This window comes from Triticum dicoccoides, chromosome 3A (genome assembly GCF_002162155.2).
Source record: "Triticum dicoccoides isolate Atlit2015 ecotype Zavitan chromosome 3A, WEW_v2.0, whole genome shotgun sequence".
NCBI lineage: Eukaryota > Viridiplantae > Streptophyta > Magnoliopsida > Poales > Poaceae > Triticum > Triticum dicoccoides.
In genome coordinates this window covers 545,864,970-545,889,901 of record NC_041384.1, presented here as the reverse complement: position 1 = coordinate 545,889,901, position 24,932 = coordinate 545,864,970, and positions in this window count along the sequence as shown.

Here is a 24,932-nt window from a genome sequence, read left to right as displayed (position 1 = left end):
CAATCTCAGAGCTGGATTACCATTTCGGCCTCTATCGTTCGCCTCATATAGCCGCGAAGTTTGTACCGCGCATACATAATTATGCACTTAAAATACCCTGGTCCTCAGCGGAGGCACAATACAGATAGACCTACAATGCGGTCCACACTCCCATAGCCTTTTCCCCTTTTTCTAACTAGTTTTATCTTTTACACAGGTAACTCAAAGCCTGGTCATCTTATGGACTCTTTCTGAGTTCGGCGTTGTATGGATAACCAAAGGCTACTCCTACCAGGAGACCTTTCACCGAGGCAAGGCAACGCAGACGTGCAACAGGAGGTCCAAATGATTTTTTGTAGACCGCGCTCTTTATTTCAAACATGTAAAGTGCCTTTTTCCTCAGCCTTCTACCCTTGGCATGTTAAATAGCCCAGGTAGTGGCGCTATAATCTGCAAGATTGCGTTTGACGTGTCAATCAGATTCTAGTGAACATAGTCCGTATTCAGTATTTGCTTTTTCTAAAGAACTAAATTTTGCTTCTTTGGTTGTTTCACGCACGCGCCTCGGCACAAGTTGCCAGGGGCTCTATATGGCAACATATGAGTTGCCGACAAGTCCGAACAGCTTTATAGCACACTTTGGTGTCACGAGTTTGGCCTTATATGCATCAGCTCCGAATCATGTCTTTGGTCAATAGTTGAGTTGCCCAGCTCCTGTGCTTGCTACCTTACGCTCTGTCCTATCAGCTAAGGTAGTAAAGGGAGAACTACTGCGATTGTGTTTCCGGTTCATCTGGTCAAGCTCCTCAGTAGAGAATGCCAAAAACTGACTGTCATGATGCGGCGAGAGTTGGTCAACCACTCCATGACTTATCAGAATCTTTCGCGATTCCTTCTGTATTATATGAAGTACCATTCTTCTGGTCACCTATGTAGCACACCATACTCAGATAAATGTGTATATACCAGGGGCTATATCATAGACCCACCATCAAACTCCTATGGCTAAGTGAAAGTGTTAAAGCCCTATAGTCTGATTGCCTAGTTCACCGCATTGACACCTCCTTCATGGAACAAGACGTTGGGTCAAGAGTGATCAAGCGCTTTTTCGAACACCCCCATATTATATGCAAGGGGGCCAAAGCCGACGACTGGTAAACTTTCAGATTATACAAAAAAACGGCCGCACAGGAGGAACCAACGCTTTCAGGCAAAAAGCATAGCCTATAATATATCATAATATTGTTTTTACAATTTTGGTACAATCACTCGAATATCATATCCTTCGAGCACTGACCCTCTATCAAACAGGCGCCCTCAAGGACATCCTCGAAATAATGCTCTGGCATGTGATGGTCCTTGCCCCCGGGTGGACTCTTTGCTGCAATATCGGTGGCCCTCATCTTTGCCCAATACGTCTTGACACGGGCAAGGGTCATCTGTGCACCTTCAATGCACGTTGACTGCTTAGCAGCGTCGATACGAGGCACCACATCAACAAGTCGCTGCACCAAACCGAAATAACTATTCAGAATTGGCTCAGTCGGCCACAGACGGACCACGGCGTCCCTCATGGCAGATCCGGATATTCTATGGAGCTCGGCCCACTGGGCCATCTGTTCGTTCAGCAACAGCGGACGCTTTGGCATGCTGAATTGCGACCAGAAAAGCTTCTCCGTTGCATGTCCTTCTTGCGCTTGATAACACTGCGCCGCATCGGAAACACTCTTCGGCAAGTTCAAGAATGCATCTGGAGAACTCCACATTTGATTAAGCGGGGCTTACTTCGGATCACCGAATTTAGTCTGTAATAAGAAGGGCTTACCGGCCGTTGTTTCCCCATCTTGCCGGATCTCCTCCCGAGCCTCTCTAGACTCGGACCGTGCTTCTCTCGCCTCTTGTAAGGCCTTGTCGAGATTGGTTGTTTTTACTTTGTTATCCTTTTTGAGGAATTCACATCGGACAGTGGCATCCTTTAGCTCGCGCGCCATGGTAGATATTCTCTCCTCGCACTGGCGCTGAGCAGCCTATTCGGCTTTTAACTCAGTAGCTGCATTCTGGGTAACCGCATTACTCATCCTGGCTTGCTCCTTGGCCCGGACGAGCTCAGCCCGCAGGGTCTCAACCGCGGCAACACCATCTGAAGTTACGCATATCTCAGCTTCATGCTCATATTATTATACATACATATACTGACTGCCCCAAAACATACCTTGTGCCTCATTGAGCCGCCTGTTAATAAGCATGATGTCATCATCCACCACATCAAGTTTCTGCTTCAGACCTGCAACCTCTGTAGCATGAGCAGCCGCCACGAATGCAACAGCCTATGTTCCAATTAATTACATTATTTCCTGGGCATATCTTTTTGATCCTCTGATCGCCTCCCTTTGGATGCCAACTAGAGTCTCACGGGCTACTACCTATACACAAGTGCATTTGGCACGTAGAAGTGCAATTGAAGATATTACATGGCATACCTCGAAGCCTCTTAGCAGGCTCATGAAGGCTTCATTCAATCCTCTTCTCGCAGACAGAATCCTCTCAACTAAAGTACCCATTAAGGTACGATGTTCCTCTGAGATGGACGCATGTTGCAACAGGTCCATCAAGGTATCAGGCGACTCCCGATTCCTGGAAGCGGCCTTGGGAGTACGGACTCCCTTCAAAGGGATATGTTTACTCAACCCCAAAGTCGTCTCTGGCTGTAAACCGGATAGTCCAGGGCCTTTATCGTTGGCACCCGAAGGGGCTGCACGCCCTGGACCCTGGACTACTGGGGTATCACCTTCGGGCGTGGTCTTCATTGTCCCTAGCATCACTTGTTGATCGGCAGAGATCTTCCGGGACGACATGTTGAAGTCGTCCACCCTATTGGGCGAAAAGGTCTGTGGAGGTGTCTCACTTTCCATCATCTCCGGAAGAAGATCCCCCGAGGAGGAGGGCTGTTGAGGAAGACTGCATGCCGGACCGCAAACATGTATTTTAAAATGTTACCCTTGTAGCCGAAAAGGAACAGGATATGTTTAGGACACCCTTGTTCACTTACAATTAGGCTAAGGGTTTGTCCTTACGGAGGAACTGTGCGACAATGTCGTCTTCCGAACCCAAACCGCCTGGCAGGGACATCTTCCCTCTCTTGGAAGTCTTTACCTCCAAATCTTCGGAGGCGGTCCTTTTCCTCCCATCGGGGGAAGGGTTGTCAGCCCCTCCTTCTCTTTTGTTTTCTGAAGAGGGAGTTCCAATCTCCCTGGACATGGTGTCTGGTGTACCATTAGAATGGAGTCCACCTTTGGCCTTCTTGCTCTCCTCCTTGTCCTCCTTCACCGGCACTTGATATGGCGCCGGAGCCAGCAACCTTGTTAACACAGGATCGGCTAAGTCTTCGGGAAGAGGGGCTGAACACCTAATTCGTTCCACCTTCATTACCCAGCCCTGTTCGAAGATGGTTTTCTTGGTACTACAGGATATTTAACTAAGCTGTGTTCGGGAGTCGAGTGCTTATCGAGGTATCCGTATGGTTGCAGTCGAGGCCGATGTCTTTGATGGTATCCGGCCACTAGTTTCGTTTCCCGAAGAATAACTTCCACATTCCTCTATGCACCGTGGCGAAGAAGTGCTGAAGGGTCCGTGGTCCTTCCAGATTGAACTCCCACATGCGGAGGGGCCGTCGCTTGCACGGCAGGACCCGGCAGACTAGCATTACCTGGATTACATTGATGAGGCCAGTGTCCTTTTCGAGGAGGCTTCGGATGCGGCTTTGTAGTGTCTGCACTTCATCAATTGATCCCCAGTCCAGCTGTCGGTGTCAAAATCGGCGGTTCTCGGGTAGGGGGTCCCGAACTATGCGTCTAGGATCGATGGTAACAGGAGACGGGGGACACGATGTTTACCCAGGTTCGGGCCCTCTCTATGGAGGTAATACCCTACTCCCCGCTTGATGAGCTTGATGAATATGAGTATTACAAGAGTTGATCTACCACGAGATCATAATGGCTAAACCCTAGAAGCCTAGCATGTATGACTATGGTAATGAGTATATGCTTTCCGGACTAACCCCTCCGGTTTATATAGACACCGGGGGGATCTCGGGTTTACATAGAGTCGGTTACATAAGAAGGGATCTTCATCTTTGGTCCCCAAGCTTGCCGTCCACGCCAAGGAGAGTCCAATCTAGACATGGGTACAGTCTTCGGCCTTCATGTCTTCACAACCCATCAGTCCGGCCCATGGATAACAGGCAGGATGCACGAGGACCCCTTAGTCCAGGACTCCCTCAGTAGCCCATGAACCTGGCTTCAATGACGAGGAGTCCGACGCGCAGATCATCTTCGGCATTGCAAGGCGGGTTCCCTTCTGTTTAAACTTCAAGATAGTCTTTGGATGCGATGATAGCATCCGGACCAGTCACACACACCATACATAACCGCACAGAGAATATATTTTTACACGAGTCTAATCTGCTGACAGCCTTTTACAACATGATCTCACGTCTGTCCGGTCATAATTTCGAACCGTTTTTCATCTGCCGCTCCATGTTTCGAGACGCAGTTGCCATTGGCACGTCTTGTCGAAGCAGAGATCGTGTCCCCTTATTACGGGATTCTCATCAATATGGGCGTGGGTGAACCAACCATGTCGTTTGCACGGCCCTTGGGAATAGGAGAGTTTAAGGCGAGTGAGGAGACGCTTTATATTCATGGCCTTTATAAGGGGATAAGGACTCCCTATCTTCACCGACACCTCGGATCCTCCTTAGTCCTTCCATCCCTGAGCTCCATCGCCCAAGATTTTAGCTTTTCCCTCGCCCGAGAAAGCACTCCAAAGATGTACGAATCCGGAGCTGGGGGTAAGTGGATGGCCTCCTTCGTCAAGAAGAGGGATATCAAGGCGCTCCGGGAGGCCGGATATCTGGCCAACGAGATCACTCACCAACTCTTGGCCAAGGGACTGATTGTCCCTACTCCAGAGCCCCACGAGAGGGTTGTGTTTCTTACACATTCGTCCGCGGGCTGGGATTCCCTCTTCACCCCTTCGCCTGTGGACTGATGTTTTACTATGGGTTAGACTTCAATGACCTAGCCCCCAACTTCATCCTCAACATCACGTCATACATTATCGTGTGCGAGGCCTTTCTTCGCATCCCGTCTCATTTCAGCCTATGGCTGAAGACCTTGAATGTGAAGCCGAAGGTGGTGAGGGGCCAACAAGCACAGTGCGGAGGCGCCATGGTGGGCAAGATGCCCAACGTTACCTGGCCCGAAGGCTCATTTGCAGAGATGGTGAAAGGGTGGCAATCAGGGTGGTTCTATATCATCAAGCCGCGTGACGCCAACTGGGTGGCGGCCCCCAAATTCCGATCTGGAATCCCGATGCGGCTCACCTCCTGGCAAGAGAGGGGCCTAACATGGGGTCCCTCGGAAGAGCTGACTGGGCTCCATATGTGCGTCCAAAACATGATAGATAGGAAGATCAAGCTTGTCAATGTGGTCCAGGTCATGCTCATTCGTTGGGTCCTTCCGTGCCAACGCCAGACTTGCTATCTGTGGGAGTACGATCCGGCCAAGTAACAGATGCTACTAGAGCTCTTTGGCATGACGTATAAAGAAATCTGGAAAGTGCTTTTCAAGGCCAGCGAGACACCACTGCCCACGACCGAAGATCGCGGGCTTAGCTTAAAACGCCAGGCTAACCTGGTAAGTTCTTTGAATGTTTTCAAGGCATACCCTTTACTAGCATATTTTGAGAAAAAGCCTAAGCTTTCCTACCCGTGTTTTCAAGCCTGGATCAAGATAGCTGAGGAGATTCACTGTCCGGCTCCGCTGCCCAAAGACCAAGAATTCCCATTACTGACGGAAATGCTTTTTCCAGCACCTTATGAGGTGCCAGAGAAGACGGCCAAGAAAGCGTCCAAAGGGGCCAAGAAGGGCCCTTGCCAAAAGGGCGCTCTGGACATGATGACCGAAGACGAGACTTCCTCTTCGTCCGCTGACGATGACGACGAAGAGGAAGAAGAAAGTGACTCCTCACCTGAAGTGGGGAGGAAGAAGAGAGCAGCCCCCACAAATCCAGAGGCGAAAGCACCTAAGAGGGTTAGAGGCTCCCTCGCGGATAACTCTGTGTGGGATGTTGATAGCAGTCCGGAGCGACCTCGCCGGACCAAGCCTCGGGCCGCCTCGTAAGTACCAGAATCCGAAAACGTCTGGCCTTCCCAGTTTGTAATATTGATATACCTTAAACCTTGTTATTGCAGTCCAGCACGCGATGGCTCCCCGCGATCCTCGACAGAGGGATCGCTAGACTCAAAGGAGATGGCTAGCATGTCCCCGCCACCTGCTCATTCCGTATCTCCCAAGGGTGACGATGAGGTGGTGTCACAAAAGACCTTCCCCGACTGGGGGGAGCTTCCGAAGATCGATGGGGTGGCGCCCGAGGACGATTCCTCAGTCGCAGGAAACATGGGGGAAAAGGCCCCTATGGGGACTGGTGACGGGGGTCGAGTTCCCTTCGGATCTGAGCCGGATACCATTCTGGAGATCTACACGTCTCCGGAGTCCAGCAAACGGCATTCCCCAAAAGGAGGGAGTGTGCCTATTCCGCCGGTGACCTCTATCCAAAAAGAGGCACCGGATAATCTGCTGGAGGCGCTACGAGGTGCCTCTATTGTAGATGAACACCGCGCCCTTGTGGGCGCGGTAATAGAGAAGGTCCAGTTCTTCAAAAGCGGACTGACCGAAGCCTGCACTAGCCTTCTATCGAGATTTGAGGTAAGTAATGCGTTTATAGGAAGAATATCACAGTATAGACAGTAGCGCCTGATGCTTTGTTTGGTGTTCGGGAAGAAAAAACTGAACAGAGGATCAAGAAGAAATATCACGGGAGTCTAACATAAGTTGTCTATGTGAATAAGCAGGTATGGCTGCAGGCTGCCACTGCTCATGCTGAGGTGGTCTCCGGACTGAAGTGGAAACTGGAGCGGGACGAGGAGGGGCTCGGCCTCGTGAAGAAGCAGCTGGTGGATAGCCAAGGTGTGTAGTAACCTGCGGGTACATTTTAAGAAAAAATGAATAGTCCATCCGAACTGAGGTGTCATAAACTTTATTAGGGGCCACGAACGAGGTGGCAGCCCTCAAGAAGGCGTTAGCCGAGGCCGAGGACAAAGCGGCCAAGGAACGCACCGCGCGCGAGAAGCACGAGGCCCGGGTTGGCGAGGCGCAGCAACAACTCCAGGGCGCGATCGAGAGATTTGAGTCCTTGGAGCGTGATTGTAAGGCACAAGATTCTGAACTGGCGAAGGCCCGCCAGAGCACCCAGGATGCACGAGCCAAAGCCCAGAATACCCTCCAGGAAATTCAGGCGGCCAAGGAGATTCTGGCGGGTAATTCTTTCACCATGCAAAGAAAGTATGTAGAAGAAATGTTTCCTTGTACTTATCCAAATTTGGGTTTTCTAAGGGCGTTTATGGATCTGCCGTGCAGTATATCAAATGCTGCCGAGCATTATAGAGCCGCAGAAGGGATGTCTACGGAGAAGCTATTCTGGTCCCAATATCTTGGACCCGAACATCCGTTGCCCTTCAGCGACCAGCTAAAGCAGTTGGTCGAGCTGCACAGGTCGGCAGAGCTAGCCATGAAGGACCTGATAGTCCGGCTATGGCCTGCCGAGCCTATACCTGGTAACTACTTTGGACTTGTTAAGCGGCTTGTAAGTGCCTGTCCACGGCTCGAAGCCGTGAAGTGGTCGGTCTGTATTGAAGGTGCGCATATGGCATTTGCCCGCGTCAAGACGCATTGGACAAAGCTGGATGCCAAGAAGCTGATGAGCGAGGGGCCGCCGGAGGGCAAGAAGCATCATCAACCCGAGCTCTATTTTGATAGCGTCCTGGAGGGGTCCCGCCTTGTGGCGGAGCAATGTTCGAAGGATGTCATATTCCCATGAGAACATTTGTATTACCCTGTACTGTAATATGGAACAATGATGTTATGTATTATAATGCTTGCAATTTACATTTTACCTCATGCACGGCCGTTTATGAAATCTGAGGGTTGATCAGTCGTTGGCTTCTGCCCCCACGTAGATAGTACGGGGGTGTTCGGGATAAATCTAAACACTCTTTACTCCACATTCTGGTCCTTAAAGGAGGTGTTTAGCGCAACGAACAAGGCAATTAGACTATGCGGCCTTTACCGCCCTCTCTTAGCCATAGGAGTTTGACAATTAAGAAAGTTGGCGAATCACCTGGTATTCGGAAGGCCAAACTACGCGTGTTATACACGCCTAATAGGAGGAACCGATTCTTCACAAGAAGCGGAAAAAATCATGATAGTCAGTTTTCGGCCTTTTCTACTGAGGTGCTTGTCCGGAAGAACTGGGACACAACCACAGTAGTTCTCCCTTTACTACCCTAGCCTATATAGCGGAACGTAAGGTAGTAAGCACAGGAGCCGGGCAACCCAACTATTGACCAAAGACATGATTCGGAGCTGATGCATATAATGTTATAAGTTCGGGGTGCCGAACTATACTAGAAAAGTGTTCGGACTTTTATTGTCGTAATGCAGGGTGTAATGAAGCCCCTGGTGCAGTAATGCATACCATGGTGTACGTGTGCAATAAGTAATATATACAAAGGTGAGGAAACATGAAAATTAAGTAATAAGCTGACGCCACCATTTATTCACCATTGTGATGTAATTAGTACGTCGAGGCGTACTTTGTGCAAGTAATGCGATAAGCAAGTAAAGCTATTTAGCATGCTGCAACCAAGGGCGAGCTGCGTGCGGGTATGTAAAACAAGTGTGGCAATCGTTTAGTAGAGACCACCTGGGGATTCCCTTGTATGCCAGAGCTCCTTGCCTCCTTGGTGTGTTCTGCAAGCGGGTTGTCCACATAGACCTCGAAAAGAGAAAAAACCCGTAAAAGAAAAAATAAAGGCGTGCGAATCCCAGGTTCGGTCAAGTTGCACTGTGGGTCGCGAGCAAGTTATTCCTCTGTCAATACCCATGGGGTTTTTAGTGCGTAGTTATGTACGCGCGGTATGGATGCCGTTTCCTCATCGGGGCTGGGACGGAGGCTGAATTTACTAATTCAGCTCTTGACGAACCGAGCTGCCCTGTTGTAGTGTAGTCCGGACCTTCTTAACGATGTCCAGGGGCTCGGTGGCCGGATTATGGCGCCACTTGAGAAGGCCGCTCTGTACTTCTGCTGCTAGGGCTATGGTATGTTCCTTTGTATAGAGGGAACGTTCCGTGTTTCCATTTACTGTAATGACATCACATGGACCGGCCATCTTGAGCTTGAGATTAGCATAATGTGGCACCGCGTTGAATCTAGCAAACGCGGTTCGTCTGAGCAGTGCATGGTAGCCGCTGCGGAAGGGGCGATATCGAAGATTAACTCTTCGCTTTGGAAGTTATCCGGGGAACCGAAGACCACCTCCAGCGTGATTGAGCCCGTACAACGGGCCTCTACGCCTGGTATAACTCCTTTAAAGGTAGTTATCATGGGCTTGATTCGTGAGGGATTAATGCCCATTTTGCGTACTGTATCCTGATAGAGAAGGTTGAGGCTGCTACCACCGTCCATTAGGACTCGTGTCATGTGAAATCTGTCGATGATTGCGTCGAGTACCAATGCGGCCGAACCGCCATGACGGATGCCAGTTGGATGATCACGACGATCAAAGGTGATCGGGAATGACGACCATGGGTTGAATTTTGGGCCGACTGGCTCTACCGCATAAACGTCCCTGAGTGCGCACTTGCGCTCCCTTTTGGGGATGTGTGTAGCATATATCATGTTCACCGTTTTGACATGAGGCGGGAATTTCTTCTTCCCCTCAGTGTTTGGCTGCTAGGACTCCTCGTCATTGTCCTCGCTCTATGATTCCCCTTCCTTGTTTCCGCTATTTACCTTGCTGGCTTCCTTAAAGACCCGTCACTCTCTGTTAGTATCGTTGGCCGGTTTGTCTGGGGTGCCATGTATCTGGTACAGACGATCGAGTATGCGGTCCAAGCTGGATGGTCCTTCGTCGTTCCTTTTATAGGGCTTCTTTCGCTGGCCGGACTTGGAGCCACTGAATCTGGCATGAACTATAGTGTCATCGGTGTTATCGCCATTGCTTCGGCATTTGTGTCTATTGCGCCGGAGTTGTTCTTGGCCTCAGAGGGGCCTATCTCACTGGCTGTGTTTTTGCTACGAGCCAGCCAGCTGTCCTCACCCACGCAAAAGCGGGTCATGAGTACCGTAAGGGCTGCCATGGACTTTGGCTTTTCTTGGCCAAGGTGGTGTGCTAGCCATTCGTCACGGATGCTGTGTTTAAAGGCCGCTAGGGCTTCGGCATCCGGACAATCAACAATCTAGTTCTTTTTGGTTAGGAACCTAGTCCAGAATTTTCTGGCTGATTCTCCAGGTTATTGAGCTATGTGGCTTAAGTCATCGACATCGGGTGGTCGGACATATGTACCTTGGAAGTTGTTAAGGAAGGCTTCTTCCAAGTCCTCCCAGCTGCCGATGGAATTCTCAGGTAGGCGACTGGCCCTTTGAGCTTTAGTGGGAGGTATTTGATGGCGTGGAGGTCGTCTCCACGGGCCATGTGGATGTGGATAATAAAGTCCTCAATCCATACTGCGAGATCGATAGTTCCGTCGTATGATTCAATATTGACGGGCTTGAACCCCTTGGGGAATTCGTGATCCAGCACCTCATCTGTGAAGCACAGAGGGTGTGCGGCACCTCTATATCGGGCCACATCACAACGCACCTCCGATGAAGTCCGTCTGCAGTTATCGGCCCGGGTGTGACTAGGTTTGTCACGTTTGAATAGGTAGCCGTCATCCCGAGTTGGGAAGCGTCCTCGCGATCCGTAGATTGATCTGGTGTGTCCTGCTCTACTGTCCAGATCCTGCCGAAGGTCGTATGTATGGTCCCGAGCTATTTTGTCCCTATTTTTGCGAGGCGGTGGGGTGGGCTGCTATTCAGCCTGAGTTGCCATTTTATCCCGACCGCGGGGTGGTCGGTCCGCCGCACTATCTGGACCACGTGGTGGTCGGTCCGCATTGCGTGAGGGAGGTATGGGATTTGGTGCTTCCTCGTCGAACTGAGGTAGCAGTCTGCGCTTTGGGTAACTCTTGGCTGGGCGCTCGAGGCCCTATTCTTCGGCTGCCAGGACATCAGTCCACCTGTCAATGAGCAGGTCTTGATCAGCTTGGAGCTGTTGCTGCTTCTTCTTCAGGCTTCTTGTGGTGGCTATTAGCTGGCCCATGAAGCGATCCTACTCGAGGGGTGCCTCAGGCACGATGAAGTCCTCATTGTTGAGGCTCTCATCATCCTCGGAGACTGGATGATAACTATCATCATTTGGGTCATTGGGCATGGCCTGTTTATCAGGGTTATCTTGCCCGTTGTCTTGTTCTTCCTGTCCGGATGCAGCCCCGACAGGATCTTCATTGTTTTTGGCGTCGCCCGGAGTACTATTTTCTCTGATGCCAGTGTCGTCATCTTTTGAGCGACGAGGCTTAGAGCACCGTTTAGGGTGCCGACGCTTGGACTGTGTCTCAGAAGGTTTATTTGCAACTAGATCTCATTTGTCATCGTCGCGAGCTATTTTAGGTGTGTCGACCATGTACACATCGTATGAAGAGGTGGCCGTCCAACGTCCAGTAAATGGCGGGTCTTGGCCTTGCTCCTGGTCGGCATCGTCGTCCATACCGTTGATATCTTCAGAGCCGTAATCAAGCACGTCGGTTAAGTCATCGACAGTGGCTATGAAGTGGGTGGCGGGTGGGAAGCGAAATTTCCCATCATCAGCCTCTGGCTCGAACCGAACATAGTTGGGTTGTGAGTCCTTCTCCAATGACAAGTTCTTTAAAGAGTTTAGCACATCACCCAAAGGTGAGTGCTGGAAGATGTCTGCGACGCTAAATTCGAAAATCGATAACCGATCCAGCTCGGTGTCCGCAGGCGTACCCGATCCGGGACTTATAGCCGGAGACGAGTCCGGAGCTTCATTGACGCAAATATTGCGGGGTGCCGAGTCCGTGTGCGGCTCCAATGCCGTGGACTCTGTGGCCTCGGATGGCACGATCTGCTGGGGTTCTAAGGCCATTGCAGCAACAGGGACCATCTCCTGGATGTGATCCGATGACAGATTTAAGTCATGTTCATCGGGGCGGAGGAGCGATCGCTGCGGTCTCAAATCCATTGAAGATCAAGTCTCCGCGGATATCTGCGACATAGTTCAAGCTTCCAAATCTAACTTGGTGGCCAGGGGCGTAGCTATCGATCTGCTCCATATGGCCAAGCGAGTTGGCCCGCAGTACGAAGCCGCCGAACATGAAAATCTGCCCGGGGAGGAAGGTTTCTCCTTGGACAGCGTCACTATAGACGATTGAAGGGGCCATCGAACCTTTCGTCGATGGCACAGTGGAACTCTCAATGAAAGCACCAATGTCGGTGTTAAAACCGGCGGATCTCGGGTAGGGGGTCCCGAACTGTGCATCTAGGATCGATGGTGATAGGAGACGGGGGACACGATGTTTACCCAGGTTCGGGCCCTCTCTATGGAGGTAATAACCTACTTCCTGCTTGATTGATCTTGATGAATATGAGTATTAGAAGAGTTTATCTACCATGAGATCATAATGGCTAAACCCTAGAAGCCTAGCCTGTATGACTATGGAAATGAGTATATACTTTCCGAACTAACCCCTCCGGTTTATATAGACACCGGGGGATCTAGGGTTTACATAGAGTCGGTTACATAAGAAGGGATCTTCATCTTCGATCGCCAAGCTTGCCTTCCACGCCAAGGAGAGTCCAATCTGGACATGGGTACAGTCTTCGACCTTCATGTCTTCACAGCCCATCAGTCCGGCCCATGGATAACAGGCAGGACGCCCGAGGACCCCTTAGTCCAGGACTCCTCACCAGCCCCTTATTAATCCATTATGCGAGCTATAATGGAGGGCCAGATCGGAACGTAGGTGTAGCGGCCCACTTGGTACCACGGGGTTCGGTGATGTAAAACCACTCTCGCTGCCATAGGTTGGAAGCTTCCGTGAAAGAACCTTTGGGCCAAAAAGCATTGGTGAGCTTGTTCACCATAGCACCACCACACTCTATTTGCTTCCCCTTGATTATCTTCGGCTTCACATTAAAGGTCTTGAGCCATAAACCGAAGTGCGGGGGAATGCGGAGAAAGGCCTCACACATGAAGATAAACGCCGAGATGTGAAGAAAGGAGTCCGGAGCTAGATCGTGAAAATCTAGCCCATAATAGAACATGAGTCCGCGAACGAAGGGATGGAGAGCGAACCCTAGCCCCCGGAGGAAGTGGGAGATGAATACGACCCTCTCGCCGGATCTGGGAGTAGGAATAACCTTTCCTTTAGCAGGGAGCCTATGGATTCCGCGGTCAGGTATCTTGCTGCCCGGAGCTTCGCGATATCCTCCTCTATGACAGAGGAGGCCACCCACCAGCCTTGAGGACTGGGTCCGGACATGACTGGGAAGCTCGGAGCAATTAAGTTGAAACCTGGGTGCTGGAACTCGAGGTTGGAAAGGTTGAGGAAGAGGTAGGCGTGGAGGAGAAAGATGGGTATGTGCCCCTTTATAAAGGTGATGAATATCAAACGCCTCCTCGTAGGCCTTAAAGCCTGCCTATTCCCAAGGGATCATGCCAACGGAACGGTTGGGTTAGCCACGCCCATATTGATGAGAATCCCGTAATAAGGGGACACGATCTCTGCTTCGACAAGACGTGCCAATAAAACCGCATCTTAAAACATGGAGCGGGAGGCTAAAAATAGTTCAAAATAATGGCCGAGCTGGGACGTGATGTCACGGTACAAAAGTTGTCAATGGATTGGACTCATAAAATATTATACTCTCTATGTATGTGTGTGGTACTCGTTTTGCAGAGCCGGACACGTTTTCTGTGTTCGAAGGCTGTTTTGAAGTATTCAGAGGAGGAACCCGCCTTTTAATGCTGAAGACAATCTGCGCGCCGGACAACTCGTCATTGAAGCCTGGTTCAGGGGCTACTGAGAGAGTCCTGGATTAAGGGGTCCTCGGGCGTCCGACTTGTTGGACATGGGCCGGACTGATGGGCCGTGAAGATACAAGACAGAAGACTCTCTCCCATGTCCGGATGGGACTCACCTTGGTGTGGATGGCAAGCCTGACGTTCGGATATGAAGATTCCTTTCTCTATAACCGACTTTGTACAACCCTAGCCCCCTCCGGTGTCTATATAAACTGGAGGATTTAGTCCGTAGAGGCAATCATAATCATACAGGCTAGACTTCTAGGATTTTAGCCATTACGATCTCATGGTAGACTAACTCTTGTAATCCTCATACTCATCAATATCAATCAAGCAGGATGTAGGGTATTACCTCCATTAAGAGGGCCCGAACCTGGGTAAAACATTTTGTCCCCTGCCTCCTGTTACCATCGACCTTAGACGCACAGTTCGGAACCCCCTACCCGAGATCCGTCGGTTTTGACACCGACAGGGGGCACCGCCCCCTCCCTAGTCCAACTCGGACCAGCCCATGGGGGGGCTCCCCTTGTGGCCCTTCTCTCCTTTCCACTAAGCCCCATGAAGGCCCAATACTTTCCCTAGCGAATTCCCGTAACTCTCCGATACTCTGAAAAATACCCGAACCACTCAGAACCTTTCTGATGTCTGAATATAGCCTTCCAATATATCAATCTTTATGTCTCGACCATTTCGAGACTCCTCGTCATGTCCGTGATCTCATCCGGGACTCCAAACAAACTTCGGTCATCAAATCACATAACTCATAATACAAATCATCATTGAACGTTAAGCATGCGGACCCTACGGGTTCGAGAACTATGTAAACATGACCGAGACACATCTCCAGTCAATAACCAATAGCGGAACTTGGATGCTCATATTGGCTCCTACATATTCTACTAAGATCTTTATCGGTTAAACCGCACAACAATATAGGTTGTTCCCTTTGTCATCGATATGTTACTTGACCGAGATTCGATCGTCGATATAATCATACCTAGTTCAATCTCGTTACCGGCAAGTCTCTTTAGTCATTCCATAATGCATCATCCCGCAACTAGCTCATTAGTCACATTGCTTGCAAGGCTTATAGTGATGTGCATTACTGAGAGGGCCCAGAGATACCTCTCCAATACACGGAGTGACAAATCCTAATCTCAATCTATGCCAACTCAACAAACACCATCGGAGACACCTGTAGAGCATCTTTATAATCACCCAGTTATGTTGTGCTGTTTGATAGCACACTAAGTGTTCCTCCGTTATTCGGGAGTTGCATAATCTCATAGTCATAGGAACATGTATAAGTCATGAAGAAAGCAATAGCAATAAACTAAACGTCGTAGTGCTAAGCTAACGGATGGGTCTAGTCCATCACATCATTCTCTAATGATGTGATCCCGTTCATCAAATGACAACACATGTCCATGGCTAGGACACTACAAAAAAATACACTTCCGTGATGATACGTGTTTGTCACAGTAGGTCACGTTTTTTGTCATGCATGTACATCCATGAAAAATTTATGACAGAATCAAGATAGTCATATCTGTGCTGTCGTAGAAGTGTTCCATGACATTACCAAAATTATCATCATGGAAGTGTCCACTTCCATGATGATAAATCGCGCGTCACAGAAGTGCTTTCGTCAAGGGTGACCGACACATGGCATCCACCATAACGGAACGCCGTTAAGCTATCGGGTCGGGTTTTGGATCCGATAACCCGTTAACATACCCGACCAATGGGAAATTTCCACATGTAAAATTCTTATTGGCCGGACGAAACACGTGTCAGCTCGTTAGTGGGTGAGATAGGCGCCTATGATATGTCGACACGTGGCACGGCCCGTTTGACTTGGTCAAAAGTTAACGGGATGGCCCATGAAAAGCCTGTTAACGGTCTCTTCGCAAATAGCCCATTTTACGGCACATTAACTCACGGCCCGTTAGGCCCTAAAGGAAATCGGCCCAACAACGTCATGTGGGCCGTCGAATATAATACCAGCCCATTTCACTTTCGGCCCATGTATGGCCCACGATGTCTTTAGGCCCATATGAGGCCTTCGTATCTTTCGGCCCATTACAGGCCCACGGTGACTCTAGACCATAATGAACAGTAATTTTCTTTATACTAGTTAATGGCTCGTGATTTACATGGGCCGTTTCTAGCCCGTGTTAGCTTTCGGCCTATTGATGGCCCATACGTTCTTGGGCTCCTTTTCGGCCCTCGATTACTTCCGGCCCGTTACTGGCATGTTCCCCTAATGGGCCAAATTCGGCCCATGGCAAGAGTCGGCCCATTACTGGCCTATTCAACTAATGGGCCAAATTCGGCCCATGGCAAGAGTCGGCCCGTTACTGGCCTGTTACCCTAATGGGCCAAATTCGGCCCATGGCAAGAGTCGGCCCATTTCTGGCCTGTTAACCCGTTGCGCCGTTTCCAGCCCGTCCTATATTCTGGCCCATTAACGACCCGTTATGCCTGTGACAGAATTAAGCCTTTGTTGTCCTATGGCATGTTACTGTGCTGGGCCGATACCAATTACACCCGATTATGGCCCATGTAGACCCATTTATCCGACGGCCCAAGGCCCACCGATTACAGGCCCATTTATCTACGACCCATAGGAGACCCATGGATCCTACGGCCCGTATATGGCCCATGGTAGTTGCGGCCACTAGCAAACCAGGGAAAAGGAAGACTAGGAAATAAATAAGGCCAAAACTAATGCTAGGCTATTAAGGCGATTGCACAGATTACATCCACTCGGCATCAAGATCGCCACCAGTGCAAATATAGGGAACACCCTACACTATACAAAAATGGCTTGCTATTTTCTTCAGGCGGTGGCTGCACGTTAAGAATAAATTTTGTATCACACCAAAACAAAATACAACTATATAACAAAAGGAAGGTTGCCATAAAACTTAACAGTCTAGCAGATAAATGGACCACCAGAAGTTCAGAAGCTCAACTCATTTGACCTGACTGTTACGTTTTCATGCTGTATTGTCCGATGGAGCACCATAACCCTCGCCTTCATTTCCCCTAGGCCCCTGAACAACATAGTAGATGTCTGATAGTCTGGTTTCAAAACCATGCATATCTTGACGACATTGAGCCATGTTTCTCCTTGTTTCACAAAGGGTCTCTGTTAGGGAATGGACTTGTGTATGGAGCGCAGATACAACATTGCTTTGAGCTTGCATATCTTGATCATGAGGTAGTTTGGACGATATTGCCTTAACAACCAACCCAATATTATGCAGGAACGTGCTTTTGGCACTGTTAGTGGATAGGTACTGACCCACTTCAGTAAGAGCTGACATTGCGGTTATAGTTGCATCGCCACCTTCAGAAGGTGGTGGTTCCACCATTTTTTCCATAGCTCGCCGAAAAGTTGGGGTTTTACATTAGTAGTACCAGAATAGAAGATATTAAGGAGGCAGCAAAACCAAACAAAATAGCTTTGGTCTATATACAGAACTTAGTCTGGTGAACCCATGTAAAATATTAGTTGTATTTTATTGCAAAGTACATAATAAAACCGGGTTCCAAACATATGACCATGTACCATCGCTAATGTATTGTCTATTTCTTCACATTGCATTGAGGGCTAAGGATAAAGAGACGAAGTTTATAATACGGTAAGCATAGTATGACATCATTCATATCACAAAACAACTGAGAACAGACAAATAGGCAATTGTAAGTTGTGTGGGCAAGTCCAGCGCGGAACTAGATTACAGGTCAAGATCAAAGGAACATCACTCCTCTCTTTTAAACCTTGTAAGGTGCAATGATATGCTAAGACAATTGTGTATAAAATTGAAAAGAGTAATAGACATTGGCTGCAAACCATGCAGTTCAAGGCACAAGTCAGAGTAAGTAGTAGTTAAAAGGCATGAGGATTAAGGACTTACAACAGCGGCTTTGACTGAGTAAGTAGTAGTTAAAAGGCATGAGGATTAAGGACTTACAACAGCGGCTTTGACTGGTGTAGTCATGCCCTTCTTCTTGCTAGTGTGACAGTCCTTGAAGATTTCCACAGCATTTGGTTCAGGTACTTTTTGGTCTCGGGATTTCCTCTTCATTTGGAACAAGTCAATATAGATCTGATAATATGGTACAGCGAAAAGAGTGAAACAACAGCTAATTACAAGAGCCTCGCAGTGTGCAATATAGCTACGAGATCCTGTTGTCTGTTGGAATTTCACTTTCGTACAGTTGGCCTTGTTCTGTGAACAGTTCACCTACAAGAAGATAGATTTATGTGCCACATGCATAAATAGGACTTCAACATGTGATCTAATGACATATATACAATGTACCTAATACTTCGGATCGGACCAATGTTTAACGAGGCCTCTCCAGTCTTCATCAGATATATTTTCCACTGGAGATGTTTGGGCAACTTCACTGTTAGCCTTGCCTTCAAAGTGAGTTTTCCTCAAGTTATATCGATACTATCGCAGAGCAGACTTGAAAACATGGGTGCAAGCTTGTCTCGTTGCATCATCTTGGCTATCCAACTTGAACCTCATCTGTTGAAAATTATGGGAGTCTCATTATCAGCAACCTAGAAAGTATTGGACAGAGCAAGACGATATTACTAGTTTCCATACATAACCATACTTACAGATAAATGGCCGAGGAAGATGTTGAACTGGGTTTCGTCTTTGTCATTCCTGTACTGAATCCATGTTGGGAGGATACGTGCATGACACCTAACAGCAACCGCTGCCTATGATACTAACTTGGCTAACTCTATAGCATCACGTGGCCTTTTAAAACCTGCCTCAAAACGGATCTCCATTCTTCCTCCTCTAGATTTAGTTAACCTATCGAGCATTATCCCTGATGTTTGTTTCCTCTTGCGCCTAGGTGCTAGTCCAACAACAAACATAGGAAGTGTTAGTGTACATCAAACTGTGAGACTACATATAAAGAAGCATGCAACTGTAACTTGACTCCAGCAACTACCTTCTTGCTGTTGAAGCTCACGAGGTTCATCTGATATTGCCAACTCGTCTTGTGTTAAGAGTGCTTGGGAAGTAGTGTCAGGTGGCAAGGGAGCTTGGGAACGTGCTGCTAGCTCAGTTGACGCACGAGTACGTCGTGCAGCTGGTAGTACAGTGGTAGGTGTTGCAAGAACTAGGGTTGTCTCTGCTTGTTTGGTGGCAGCTATTTGTTTCTGTTTGTCTTTTTTTGCAACTCGTGTAGCATGGGATGACGTGTTTGTAGAATTTTCTGCTGGACTTTGACCTTCTATTGCACCATCAGTACCAGCAGAATCTGCAGGATTCATCCGCTTCTCATTCCCTACCATTCTGTGTTTCTTCCTCTTTCTCTGTGCCATGTTAAGTCAAGCCGACAAGAAAAACGAATAACAATTTAGTTCTTCAGAACAAATTGATGCGTGATGTAGATGAACTGAACTTTGATGTTAGACAACCACATGATAGGAGGACGTAATATATATGAAAAATAGGACGGAAGAGATAACCAGAACTATGATGTGTAAACTAAGAAGAAGACATTTCACCAAATTAGAAGCAATGCAATGGAAGGTAGACACTATACAAAAGATGCTACAAATATCGCTCTACCAAGTTAACAGTGTCTCATCATAAATGGCGTTTAAACAAATGTGAAGCAGTACAAGAAATAAATCATATGCAAGATGCAAACAACATCACACTACCATGTTAGAGGTCTCTCGTCATTAGTGCCATTGCATATTCATAGCATTGCATATTCACAGCTTATGATGTGTAAACTAAGGAGAAGGCATTTCAACAAATTAGAAGCAATGAAAGCTAGACACCATATGAAAGATGCAATGAATATCACTCTACCAAGTTAAAACCGTCTCGTCATAAGTGCCATTTCAACAAATTAGTAATACAAGCTAGAAAAGAATGTGAGATGTAACCTATATCACACTCTGAAGTCAAACGTGTCTTATGATAAGTGATTGTTGCAGGTTACGCAACAGTAGTAATTTGATGTAAGAACATGGTGTGATAGACAGATATTGTATGTTCTAGAAACAGGAACATGTGTCTTATTCAAGTATAATGTGTAAAGTAAGCAGATGGAATTCAACAAAATTAGAAGCAATACAAGCTAGACATCACACATAACATACAACCACATATAATAGTGCCAAGTTAGGGCGAGCACCGGTGATGCTGCACTAGGGGAGACGTGCTCATCATAAACACATCTTTGTTGAGTGTCTATGCATGTGTTGTCTTGGAAATCATCTTGGCGTGTGGAGGAGTAGAAACTGTAGAGGCCCTCCGTTCGGAAGGAGCACCTTTATCCGCTGCCTTGCTAACTTCCTTCTGCTTTATTGATTTTGTATTGTCTAGTAAAACCGATAAGAAAAAGCAATAAAATTCTCTCTTCAGAACTCATTCATGCATGATACTGACAATCACTACTTTGATGTAAGGCAAACACATGATACCAGGATGGAATATGTACGAAAAATAGGACGACATGGCATGTTCACAACTGTTTGTGTAAACTAAGCAGAAACCATTCCAGCAAATAAGAAGCAATGCAAGCTAGACACCACATGAAAGATGCAACCAATATGACTCTACCAAGTTAAAAGCGTCCCATCATAAATGGAATTTCAATAAATTAGAAGCAGCGCATGCTATAAATCATATGAAAGATGCAACTAATATCGCACTGCATATACTAATGGTGTCTCATCATGTTGATTGATGCGGGATACAAAAAAACAATATTTTATGTAAGGACATGCTTAATAGACAGATGTACTATGTACTAATTACAGGAAGGCATGTCACATTAACAGGTATAATGTATAAGTTAAGCAGACTAGCACATGCAGTTTAACCAGATTGGAAGAATTACAATCTAGACACCATATGCAACATGCAACCACATATCACGCTGCCAAGTTAGAGCAAGCACCTGCGATGCTAGTGTAGGGGAAATGTTGTAATCAACTACAGAGCTACGTTCACTATCTTCATCTAGCATTTATGTTTCTTGAGAATCATGTCGGGAGGCGGACGCTGCATTCTTTAAATGAGGAGTAGTCCCCTTGCCTGCATGCCTCGTCATAAGTAATTGATGAGGGATACACAAGAACATTAGTTTGATGTAAGAACATGGTTAATACACAGATGTACTAGTATGTACCAAAAACAGAAAGGCATGTCATATTCAAAGGTATAATGTGTAAGCTAAGCAGATGCAATTTAACCAAATTGGAAGCAATACAAGCTAGACATCCGGCTGGAGTGGTGAGCATGATCATCTAGGACCTGAGAGCCTGGTGGGAGGCGGGCTGCTTCGCCACCATCGCAGCTTTTTAGTTGGCTTCCAGGTGACGCCTATATTTGCTGGGCTTGTCACTGGCTCGGCTAGTGCCCTGACTAGCTATTTGTCTTCTGGTGCTCATGGGATGGTGGTTCATGTAAAAAAATACCTTTCCTTATCTTACCGACTTCGGCCTTTCGAATACAAGCTAGACACCATATGGAACATGCAACCACATATGACACCGCGAAGTTAAAGCAAGCACCTGGGATGGTGGTTCATTGCGAGCGAGGTCATCAACTCCAGAGCTACGTTCCCGTCTCCATCTGCTGACACTACACCATTTAAAGTGTTGAAACGTGTCTTGCCTAGCCACACACCAAACTGGAGCGACTTCTCTCTTTTCTTTTTGTCTTCTCTCATGGCATCAGAGTCTGAAATACCCTTGCATAAAAACACAATAGTGAGAGTAAGGGTGAAGTGTGTGCATAACTAGTGCACTGTAAAAGTAGCAGATAGTAGGTGGCTGAAAAAAATGACAGGAGACATATGATAGCTCTACAACATTGCATGGCAAACAAAATTAGATTCTACTATGTATGATTTTGTAATATATGAGCACAGGAAATGCAGGTACTCCTCCAGCACACCACCACATGTGGTCATATCTAAGATAACAGTCGACTGAAAATAAATAGGCCAGTCGATTTTTTAATGAACCATCCGGTCTATAAGGAACGGGCAGATGGCCTTCGTCTACCTCCCGCCAGTCACTGTTGACGATCTTTCTCGAACCGCCAGCGACCACCGGCCCAGACCCCTGCCTCCGCCGCCCCGCCCTCCCATCGACCTCACACCACCGCCGTGCTTGGCAGCGCCCCCAGGCCATCCCTTTAAACCCGGCTGACCTCCTTATCAGGCACCAGTAGCTCTAGGCCGCACACACCCCTAAGATAAACACCAAGGCGCTGCTTCCCCGGCGTAATAGGCGTACTAGCGCCTGTTACACCGGGGAATTCTTCCATTAAATTGGGAATCAAGTGGCCAGAAATTGAAATTTAGGGGGGCGATGGACCTCTAGCTAAGGTGAAATAGTATATGAGGAGAAACCTTGTGCATCGCGAGTTACTAGGAACATCTAGTATCAAGAAGAAGCGGTCAACTAGTGTCTTCTGTGGGATGAATACCGTGCAAGTAGAGACGTAAGATTTGCACGAATAAGGGAAGAGGAGTACCTTTTTCGGTTGCCGGTGCGGTCACCTCCACAAGTCGCGCCGATTTTCTTATTTTTACCGGGGAAACCGATGTTCTGGAGGGTGCAGGCTTGGACGAACCCATGGCCAAATTGTTGACTATGTTGCCCTAGCCGTATGTCGGCGAAGGGAAAGCAGATCCGAGGCGGCGAAGGATGGCGTGGCAGGAACATCTCTGGTGCGATGGACGGTGGCGAAGTTGGAGCGGCAGCGGTGAGGCGCAGGACGGCGTGGTTGAACTGGCTCGGGTACGGACGGCTCGGCCTCGGCTTCAAATACTAGCTGTGGAGGGCGTTGCGGTTGAGGTTGCGGTGGATGACGACATCGGGGTATCGGCTCCGGCGTGATGGAGGAGGGCGGCGGTTGACGGGTGGGATGGGGTGGCGGACGGAGGACGCCGGGGTTTCGCGGCTGGTGGAGAGGTAGTTTTGGCGCCCACGGAGTACGAATGGGGAATCAGACGGGTGGGGGGAACCATGTTTCGGTCTGGGACACACTTGTTTTTGGCTTTTTTGAGCAGAAGATGGGACGCGCTTGTTTGAAAATTGGGGAAAGTACAAACTTTGCCCCCCTCTTAAGTTTCGGACCTACTACGGTTTGGGGGTAGGATGGTAATCTCAAGTGTCCCAAATAGTGTGCGGGAGCGATTTCGGCCGCGCGCATGTGTGCTTAGGCGGCCATTGTGTATGAATGTTTTTCGGATGCGATTGCGTGGCGTCTAGATGAAGCTACAAACCTACCCCGGTTTAGACATTTGGACGTCGGGCCGGTAGGTTTCACGGGTCGGAGTTATTAGAAAATTAATTTCCTTGTACTACCAAACATTAGTCTCACGCGGTTTCGGGCGAGTAGAGGCTCTTTTGGCACTTCATTCGAAATTTTGAAACACAAGCATTCACGTTTAGAGTACTCTTGAACTATGAGGATTGACCTAAATATACAACGTTATATTTGACCTTGTATGTTTGAAAACCTCATTAAATTATCCGCTTCTTTTTGAAATTTTGACACTTGAAAATCCTATAACTACGATTATTTTGGAATGGAGGAGCTAAATTTGAATCTATTTTGTACACGACTACATATGCTATTATGTACAAAATCAGAGCAAAGATTGGTTCCCTCATAATTTAGTTATGGTTTACAAATGCCATGATATCAAATTCAAATAATTGAATGGACTTCATGTTGAATTCGATTTTTTTAAACCACCTTAAGTTGAATTCAAATGTATGCTAGTTCATAGGTAGTAGCTATTTATAATGTCCATTGTGTAACTTTCATATGTATAATGTGCTTTACACACACAACATGAACTATACTCAGGTTTATATTCGATTGCTAAAGCGATGCATTGTCTGGAGTTCAAAATACTAACTATGTGGATCAATTGTGTCGAATAATAACATAGACATGCTCAAATTCGATAGAATCTAGATGTCTGATGGATCAATGACCGCTCCTTACGCGAATTGCAAATATCATGATCCCATCCTAATATTTGGATACAATTTATATCTTTAATCAATGTGTAGAGCAGTCTTTTACGTGTAGTTTCACTCTCCATCGATGGTCTCTCACACATGCTCACACACTCTCCCGAGGTGTCTTTCTCGCACACATGCTCTAGATATAACCCTCCCTCCCTCTCGTAACCATTTACAACTGTTTTCACTAACCTTTATCACAAGAACTCTTCCTCTCACAAACATAAACACGCACAATCCTCATCGACCCTTTCTATATACATGGACATGCCTATGTGTCTCATGTACGCACATTATCTTTATGCCTGTCTCTCACGCATTGTCTCACACCTCTCTTCCTGATCGACGAGTATGATTCTAGTAGAGCATTCTGTAGGATGCCCCTTAAAGTTAGGTTGGATGAATAGTAATATCAGAGATAAAGGGGTTACCTTAGTCCGAGAACCTAGGGTTACAAATCCTAGCCGGCTTTGTCAATGGACACAGAGTCCTTCACAATTCTGCTATCTTTTTCTTGTACGACTAGTCATCCATGGGTCTTCCTAAATGCGTCACGGGCCGACCAATGTGGTGCAAGACGGAACAGAACGAAGGGCCTCACCTCGACCCACCGGACCTCACGCGGTGACACACCCTCTGCCCCCACGTCTCATTATCTTCTCACACCCACACATACCAACACAAACACCACACACACAAGAAATTTCTCCTCGTGGCTCTATTCCCTCCCCCTTGCATATACACACTCAAGGGAATGGAATCTCTTGTCGTGACGTCATATTCGTCTCTATCTCTAGACCACTCTCATTTCTCGTGCTATCTCTCCCACGCCCCCCCCCCCGGTCGGCCCCTCTATCCATG